This window comes from Wyeomyia smithii, chromosome 2 (genome assembly GCF_029784165.1).
Source record: "Wyeomyia smithii strain HCP4-BCI-WySm-NY-G18 chromosome 2, ASM2978416v1, whole genome shotgun sequence".
Lineage (NCBI taxonomy): Eukaryota > Metazoa > Arthropoda > Insecta > Diptera > Culicidae > Wyeomyia > Wyeomyia smithii.
The window spans coordinates 62,582,891-62,592,377 of NC_073695.1; the positions used below are offsets into that span (position 1 = coordinate 62,582,891).

General features: G+C 38.6%; 1 long non-coding RNA gene across 2 annotated transcripts in view; it reads right to left on the minus strand.

Annotated features, from left to right (window-relative positions):
- LOC129723320 (uncharacterized) overlaps positions 1–9,244 on the minus strand; it is a 37,398-nt gene extending 28,154 nt beyond the window's left edge. Inside the window, exons 1-2 of one of the 2 annotated variants that reach the window (XR_008727743.1) lie at positions 9,117–9,244; positions 7,464–8,067 (exon numbers count right to left, since the gene is read on the minus strand). This is a non-coding gene — a long non-coding RNA (uncharacterized LOC129723320). Of the gene's footprint in view, positions 1–7,463; positions 8,068–9,030 lie in introns of both variants that reach the window. The other variant, XR_008727744.1, reaches the window with a different exon arrangement.
- Between the last annotated feature and the right edge of the window lie 243 nt (positions 9,245–9,487).

Sequence of the window (9,487 nt, forward strand, 5' to 3'; positions counted from 1 at the left end):
GTGCACCTATATTCATCTTATTTCTCTCATTTGTACAATTTACCGTCAAATTTCTACAAAATTTTTGAAAGTAAATCTCTTTGCTTCTCGATTTTCTCAAGTGGCTGAAAGTTTTACGTTGAAAATATAGTAATATTTGACGATAAATTGATCAAAAAGGCGTGATGAGATAAATATAGGTACTGAGATGAATATAGGAGCAGTTACCCTACTTAAGAAAGTTGGCAATAGCAGCATGCTGTAGCAGTGTTGCTGGAAAATTTCAATAGTGAGCCGTCCATCAGACATTCAATCAGTTTGGGGTGAATAGCTGTTTCTACAAGCATCGTAGCGCCTTACGGTCTTCAGAAGAGTTTTTCTCTGGAAAATTCCCTACAAATATCATGTATTGATATATTTTTAGCAGCCAACTGGACATCTCTAGAGAATAAGTATGAAAAAGTGGATTTTCCCATATAAAATCGTATGGAAACTTTAAAAATCGGGCGCAAATCGGGCGTTTCACCGATTGATCTGAAAAGTTACACAGTTGTTATGGGACCCATAAGGAACACGAAAAGCGCATGGGAGCTAACATTTACTTTTTGTCCCACCCTAAGGGGAGTTTTAGACTGGAGATGAATTTTAAAAGTAATGATATAGATTTTCATATATTACTTCAATCGAATAATAGATTTTAAAAATTGCATCAGACATATATTTTTGTTTAACTTTTACAAATCAGCGTCATGACAACGGTGAATTGAGTGAGAATTGCTGGTTTCACAAAACAGAACTTTATCAACCCTTTCAGTTTCAAAGTGAAACGCCAAATATTAGCAATGAAACATGGAAACTCTAGATAAAGCCGGAATATATTCATGCATGCGTGTCGAACTGTAGATTGAATGAATATCACTACGCGTGTGTATGTGGCCCTGACATCGTTATCTATTTATTTATTATTCATTCAGCACGCCTAAAATGCCTGGAAATTCGGGATAGATGCCAAGGAAATCTTCTACTACACGTGCTCGGAAATAATAATTTGTGGTTTTGGTTTTATTCATTGCAACGTTCGAAAGCATCTTGATGGCAATTTTTTTTAATCACCATTAACTATGACACACCTCATAATCAATAATCAATATTGTTTCATTCCTGAAATTTCGTTCATAAAAAATACATATGTCGTGTTTTTGGGGTGTCCCTACGGATCTTCACACACAAACTACTACTACAAAACATTTCTCACTACCGTAAAACGGGGCGAATAGAAACAGTCTGCGATATATCTTGCAGTGTACCAAAATGTTATAAGGTCTAGAATGAATATGAAAGTTTCAAAACATGGGTCTTGCCTCCCTTTATTAAAGGTGTAACGTCAATTTTGATACAATAAGTAATTCATTGTTTTATTGAAAAAAATGTTGCATGTTTTTATTCACCCCGCAAGGGGGCGAATAGAAACACTCGTCAATAAAATACGTTTTCCTTGTTCTGATAGAAAATTCTAGTTTTAATTTGAAGAAAACAGAAAAATTGCATCATATTTATTGATATGAGAGGCAAGAAAACGCTATAAGATATCAAAATAGTGAAAATGTTCGGTTTATTACTTCATGTTTGTTATCTTATGAATAAATATATTCTATTAGAATCCTTATTAGGCACAGAAGGATGGGTTGGGTCAAGCATTTCCACCGGTCTGGCATCTTCCGGTGTTTCATCTAGGACACGACATCCGGGAACATTTTGTCTTAGTGGAACTGGAGTTTTGATCCATATCTATCGAGCATCATGCAGCAGATAAATGAAACTTTCATCACGTTTTTGGCAAATAGCGTGGTTGTCTACTGGATTGAAGTCTAAAGGTAACATCCGATTTATCACAGAATAGTTGATTCTATATTTAGTAACCGCTTGACAAGGAAACAGTTTTTTTGCGTAAAATCTCAACAGCATCAGGCGGAGCGAATACGTTTTTGGACTTTTTTGTTGGTAAGTCCTGACCATGATGGGCTGAAAATGCACAAAACGTGTTCCAGACATCATTTTACATATAAAACATTATAGCATTTCGCAAATTCACATGTTTTGGCACAAAAAATATCCGCTACGGCGTTGTTTCTATTCGCCCCGTAATCTGCGAACCGCGAGTTTTCCATGAAACATAGGTAACGTGGTGATGAATACCTTACGGCAATCCTTTAATTCACCGTAAAAACTTGAAATGCTTAACTACCGACCCAGTATATCACACGAACAAGTTCTAAGTGAAGTAGAATGGCTTCCACAGACAAAGTTTTTTGGTACTCGGAAACGTTCAGAATTCGAGCCTCCATTTTGCAATTTTTTAAGCAAACCGACAGTAGTGCTGCTAACCCATAAATGGGTTTGCAGGACTTGTTTACTATTGAACTATCCAAGAAAATATCTTTTGCATGGTTTTTAAATGGAATCAATGACTTGAAATCGCATTTTTCAAGTTCGGAAGTTTTGTTTCTATTCACCCCACTGTTTCTATTCGCCCCGATTGACGGTATTCACCTTAGTAGAAAATCGACTTGCCTCGACGTTCTTTAAACTACTGACGAACAACAAACCAACAAGGCGATTACCACATCAGGCCTCATTAATATTTTACATATTCTATCAGTTTGGTTTCACCATCAACACACGAGGTTATATGTATGGGGGAGACTATGAGTTGCCTCGTTTCCACGGTCGAGTACCTGCTAGGTATACTATTACCTCCTCCTCAAGTTTACCAGAGCCACACAGTCGGGTATAGGCAGGCAGACGTCGATAGTAAACATCCGATGATGAACTACTTTTCCACCGTAAAGTGAAACAATATGTTATGAATTATGATTTGTCATGCAAGGCTTTCTTGAAGCCGCTCGTTGTTGCTGCTGTGCTGTAACGAAGGGGAGCGGTATCAGGTGTATGTTATGATTTAATCCCTCGGGAAGTGTTGATCATACCGATCGTTTATGTTTTAACATGATGCTTAGCATGTATGTGTGTTTTGGATGCGTTCTTATTTAAAACCACAAACATCAGCAAACAAAGTATCAGGAGAAACCAGTTAGGAAATTCAAAGTCCGTGAAGGCAGTCGAAGTTTTCTCTTAGAAAACTAAGCTCCTTCTGTATATTCTGTGTAGTGTATTTGTATACCTTCCTTTCTGTTTTCAAAATCACCATTGAATTCGATCTTTGATATCTCATAACAACTATGACTGTGACTACATATTTGTACTGGTGTATTGGTGAAAGAATGAAAAAAAGTCAAATCAGCTTCAAACTAGTTTAATGTATTCAGTGGATAATCAATACGGAATGATTGTTTGTGAGAAACCAGAATAAAATTTGTGCCTTTTATTTGTTTTATTTATTTTTTCTTCATCTATAATTTATTTGACACGGCACAAATACAATTTAATGTTTAACGGCGTCAATTATATCTGGTAGCTTACTTTCTAAAGTATCTTGAAAACTAAAAGCAAATTTTTTATCCTCGCTGCCGACTACGAGCTGAAACTAAATCTAACTTAAAGCTAGAATGTTTTGCATTAAAAGCACTGATTTGTTGTTTGATGGTTTTCTATCGCCATAGGTAAGCAGCCTATTGAATATGTTCCGCTGCTGGCCCAAGATATTACGGACTGGCATATTGGGTTGTCTTCCTCGGGACCTTAGAGTATCGTGCGGGTCTAGTTGCTGTTTCCGGATCCGGGGTCTTAACGTGTTCTTGTCGTTTGGTTGGATGTAGGCGGAAGGGAATAGAACTAAACTGGGGCGTGGATGGATTTCAGGAAAACGTATATAAGGGACATGTAGGATAGGTCACGGCTCGCCAAGACATCACGAACAGGAACAGCCGGCTGCCTACTTTCGGCCTGCAGGAAAGCTATTAATCTAGACCTGGCGTCACGGTGTACAGGGCATGACCAAACAACGTGCTCTATGTCGTGATAACCTTCACCACTGGCACAGATACCACTCTCCCCGAGCCCAACACGACGGAGATGCGCGTCAAATCTATAGTGATTGGACATAAGCCGGGACATCACGCAAATGAAATCCCGACCTACATCCAACCCCTTGAACCACGGGTTCGTAGACACCTTGGGGATTATGGAATGTAACCACCTTCCCAGTTCCCCCTTGGTCCAAGAATTTTGCCAACTGATGATCGTATTCTGACGTACAAATGCGAAAAATTCATTAAAGGCAATTGGTCTTTCATAAATATCACCGTTTGTTGCACCCACCTTAGCCAAAGAGTCCGCTTTCTCATTGCCCGGTATCGAGCAGTGAGAAGGGACCCACGCTAAGGTAATCTGAAACGATTTTTCGGATAAAGCACTCAGATGTTCCCGTATTTTCCCCAGGAAATACGGAGAGTGCTTAACATCTTTCATCGATCGGAGAGCCTCAATGGAACTGAGACTGTCCGTAAAGATGAAATAATGGTCCTTGGGCATTTTTTCGATAATCCCTAGGATGTACTGAATTGCAGCTAATTCTGCGACGTAAACAGAAGCAGGATTATCGAGTTTATGAGAGACGGTTAAATTGTTATTGAAAATACCGAAGCCAGTGGAACCATCAAGAAGTGATCCGTCAGTGTAGAACATATTGTTGCAGTTGATGTTTCGATATTTATTGGAAAAAATTTTGGGGATCTGCTGCACGCGTAAATGATCCGGGATTTCACGAGTTTCTTCTATCATGGATGTATCGAAAAACACAGTAGAATCAGAAGTATTTGATAAGTCGACACGATTTGGAATATTCGAAGAAGGGTTAATATTTTGGGACATGTGATTGAAATACAATGTCATAAAACGGGTTTGAGAATTAAGTTCGATTAACCTTTCAAAATTTTCAATCACGGGACGGTTCAAGACCTCACATTTGATAAGAATACGAGAAGACAGGCTCCAGAAGCGGTTTTTCAATGGTAGTACTCCAGCTAAGACCTCCAAACTCATCGTATGGGTCGACTGCATGCAACCTAAAGCGATACGCAAACAACGATATTGTATTCGCTCCAGTTTGATCAAATGTGTGTTTGCTGCGGAGCGGAAGCATAAACACCATTTATTTGTTTTATTGTTGCTTGTGAGATGCTAGGATTTTTTTGAGATCGAAAACATAAAACTCATTTCTTGTTTTTTTCTTTCACAAGTATCATATTATACCAATACCTGCACAAAAATAGCTTAACATCAACTGTTGAAGTTGATGAAAACGACGCTTCTGTTCTTCTAACGTAGCTAGAATGATATAATATTGTTTTGCTTGCAAAAAGTGGATGATGTTTTAACCGCATTCTGTAATTGTATCACGAAAAAGTTGTTCATGAAAATCCCCCACTTTGCATGGTAAATAAACCATGCTTTCCCCATATGGCACTTTATTAGATTATTTTTAGATTGTTGATATAATCTGTGTTATTGTATATTATTGTTCACTTCACAATAAAGGATAACGTTTATGAACGATATAGAATTTTCTCCATATATGGTTTTTGATAAAACGTGAAGTTACGCGATGCGTTGTGTTTTAGGCTGTTTTGATCTTATTTTCGTAGTTTTGTTGTTTACAATTCATCTATTCAGAAATAAAAAAAAAACTAGAGAATAATAGAAGTTAAAGAACTCTCAAGTAATGAGACGAATACGTTTTACTGAAAACCTCTCAGCGGTTTTCGTAAAACTCAAACCAACTGAAAAAATTGTAAAAAAAATGTTGAAGTTTCTGTAGCCAGAAACCTAATGTGGTTTAACTAGTTCAAATTATGATGTTTTCTTTTAAGAACTACCGGAAACTGAAGTTTGCGGAATTGCAGAAAATAGAATGGCTTAATATTTGTGTAGGGGGATTAGGGGCAGAATGAGCACACGGGGCGAAATGGGCACCTCTCTTTTATGCGAAAATACGCATTTTTTAATACAATATGGTATGTGGAACTCTTCCGTAGTTACTACAGTATCTCTTTATGTAGAACAAAAGTGGTTTGTCTGTTTAAAATATGGAGATATATTGAGAAAATCAACTTGGTTCCCGGATGTTGGAAAAATTATTATTATTGCGCACTACAAAATAAGCTTCTACGGTCGTTTAAATGGCTCAATCAAGTATGTAGACACATCAATATGACGTATTGGTCGTACCCCAAATTTCACCATCATTGAAGTTTTGCTTTTAAGCTATAATTATTATTAAAATCTTTAACTTTAACTTTTTCGATAGGGGCGAAATGGTCACCTTTAGGTGGGGTGAAATGAGCACACCTTGTCACATAAACTTACCTGAAATTCATCTCAGTAGACTTGTGAGTTTGTCTGTTTCCATAGTCAGTATTTGTTTACAGTGATGGTGCGAACATATATTAGAAAATCTTTGAGACCGAATCGGCCAGAAAAAGGGACTGCAAGCAGAATTGGCCACCATAATGCGCGACGGGACATTCACGAAACAAGCCGCCAAGTATCACGGCATTCCGCGACAAACGTTGGCCCATTAGTTGTACTTATACACAGTTTCTACATATGTTCTATAAGAGTACTCATTATACCCCGTGGGTGCTCATTATGCCCCAGTGGGGTGCTCATTGTGCCCCACACATCAACTGATTGCTAGTTTTTGATGCATGAATCTAGTTCGTGTTTTTCACCATTATTCGATAAACTTTTTAATTTGTGAATAGTGTACCTTTAATTATAAATAGTTAATACAAGTTTTGCACTGAAGTCAGCTTAAAATTTTTGTCGTTTTCCATGATTAAATCAGCAACCAAGTTAGGGTGCTCATTATGCCCCTATTACCCCTGTTTGTGTCTTAGTAGCTGTGTTTCTTTAGAGTTACAGATGAAAATTCGATACTATAAGAACATATGTTGTTTTGTTACAAATTTCCAAAACACACTCCTTCTCAAAGCAAAGATATTTTTCAGCTCACGAGAAGAACAAAATCAAATTTATTTACAAGAACTAGTTTCCAAATGCTAGTCATTGACTCAATGATTGGCTCCAGTTTCCATTATTCGTACAGTTGGAGAGCCAAGAAACTTCCAGTACATGCGTCAACAATTGCTGTAAATTCAACCCTATTCTGTAGCTTGGGTGCAAAATAGATGTGACTTCTCCAAGGGTCTTACCTCAAAACACAAGAGAGAGATGGAGCGAAGAGAGGGGATTTCGATTTGTGACTTTCGGATGTGCCCAAATCATGATTTGCTCTGAGTCTATGAAGCATTAGGTATGATTGTTCAATCCGGAAACAACTCGATACACGAATTGTATCGATCTTGCTTGTCTTTGAAGACCCGATCCGAACGATCCAACAGTTCTATTGAATAAATCCATTGGATCAGTTTGCAACCAATGATAAAATTTTTCCATTTTATATAGATGCAGTTAGAAAGTCGTGGTTGTCATATAGGATATAAGCAAAATGTTATTGCACTTACGCTCTTTATTCCATCGCAGATTGTGCTGGAAAGAGGTTGGTCCCAGGCTGTACCGTTCTCGTTGCCGCTGTACCGTCAAAGTCCGGTGAAAGCGAACGAAGAAAGAGGACGATTTCCGTTTGCTTGCTGCCGCTATGATGGCACTCACATATCTAGTGTTTCTAATGAAATAACATAATCGTCACAGAACACTGCACTATGCCGTTTAGTTGATGATGAAACTGGTAATTGAATTTTATCCTTATTCCGGAAGTCAAGCGTGTTCCCGTCTGCAAGGGTGGCTCGTGGAAAGAAAAACACTTGTTAGCAACACTCTGCTTGTACCCGTCTCTTGTTCGGTGCCGATGCCCAACACGTTATTTATTGCTCACGGCAGGTTTTACGGTATCAAGGCTGCAAAACACTCGCTGATCTGCCGACCTGTCCCTGTCCACCGCCCGCTGCAGCGGCAGAGGGAACAATTTAATTATCAATAAACTAATAATAGTTTCCTGATCAAGATTTATCATCGCACTGTACGGTTCTGTCCACCGCTGTTGGTTTTCAAGCTATTTTAAACCTGAAATACACATCTTCACTCTAGAAGGTTTGGATTCGGTGTAAACTGTGTTTGGAAATGGGAAAATATAATCAGGAGCTCGACGTCGGAAGAGTTTTCCACCATCGAAGAGCGGCTCTAGAGAGAGAAGGTTCCAACATGGGAGCGAATGTCCTGGTGTCAACTAGTTCGTACTGGTTGTCCCGGTTTATCAAGGTGAGTCTATCTTGATGTTACTCCGGAGTTTTAAGGATAAGCGGTAAAATTTAGTGACGTCATTGGCGGTTCGCTTTCGGTTTACCATTGCCAGAGCAGTGGTAGTTTGGGTTAATTGCATTGAAACAATCATCGGTTAGCAAATGGCGCGGAGAAGCATGCTCGACCGCTTAAATCTTCATTAAAATCGTTTAACCAATAAAAAACAATTTCAGAAATTATGATATAATTTAGTTTGAAAGCATCGTATCGTACTTTTCTCTATTTTTAATTTTCAATAGTATACCAAACGCTAAAAATATTACGTTTTTCGATTACGATCCGCATCAGTAAGAACAAAATGTTGCTCTATACTTGAACGTAATATAGAGCTCATTGCATGGCAGATCAGATATCGTTCAATTTCAAGCAATTTAATGGCAATAACATTCTTATTTTAGGTGATAACTTTGATGCTGACACTGACTGCGCTCAGATAAGCCAATAATATGACATCATGTGGATTTTACGATTGCAACTTAATGCACCAATGAAACCGAATTGATAATTTTGGTCCACACGCGGACGCTTCCATTCAGTTGATTCCACGAGAGACAACAAGAACAATACGCTACACTGCGAACACTAACGAACGGATTCCGAAAGTATTTTCCATGCGTTTTGCAACCCACTGTTAAACTCCTTCTTCCTTAACTTGAATGGATTGTACATATGTGCATTTTCCATCCTTTGCGTCCCTCATATCCTTGGTGGTAGACGTTCCGGGAGCAGGAAAATTGCTAAAATACTTCCGTTCTTTGCATCAGTGGATACCTTCTCGTGAGTAAATATAAGATGCGGGTTGCTCTAGAGTCTAGACAGTGGTAAACTTCAAACTGTTCCTAGGCACGCAACCATACTTTTTCACGCTGTGTTGGCTGTACACGCATCACTATGTATTTAGCTATAAACGTTTGGTGAGAAAAAATGCAAATTCGTCACACGGTTCTATTCACTATTACAAATCTGGATGATTGACCGGAATATAGGACGGGTATTTCACACGATGTGAATAGCAAGTACCTCTTCGAAGACGGCGAATGACAGACTGAGAGCATCGAGCGTAGCATACCACCTGTCAGCAGCAGGCCATGGCTGGCAGATTATCTTCCTCCTGGCGGATGTTAAAGAGCAGAAAGCAGCGGAGAGTGCTACCAACACGTGAGCGGGAGCTTTCTCCATCCGTTCGTTGGGTGTAAAATGTTTTTATTTGTGACGGTGTTTAGTTCTC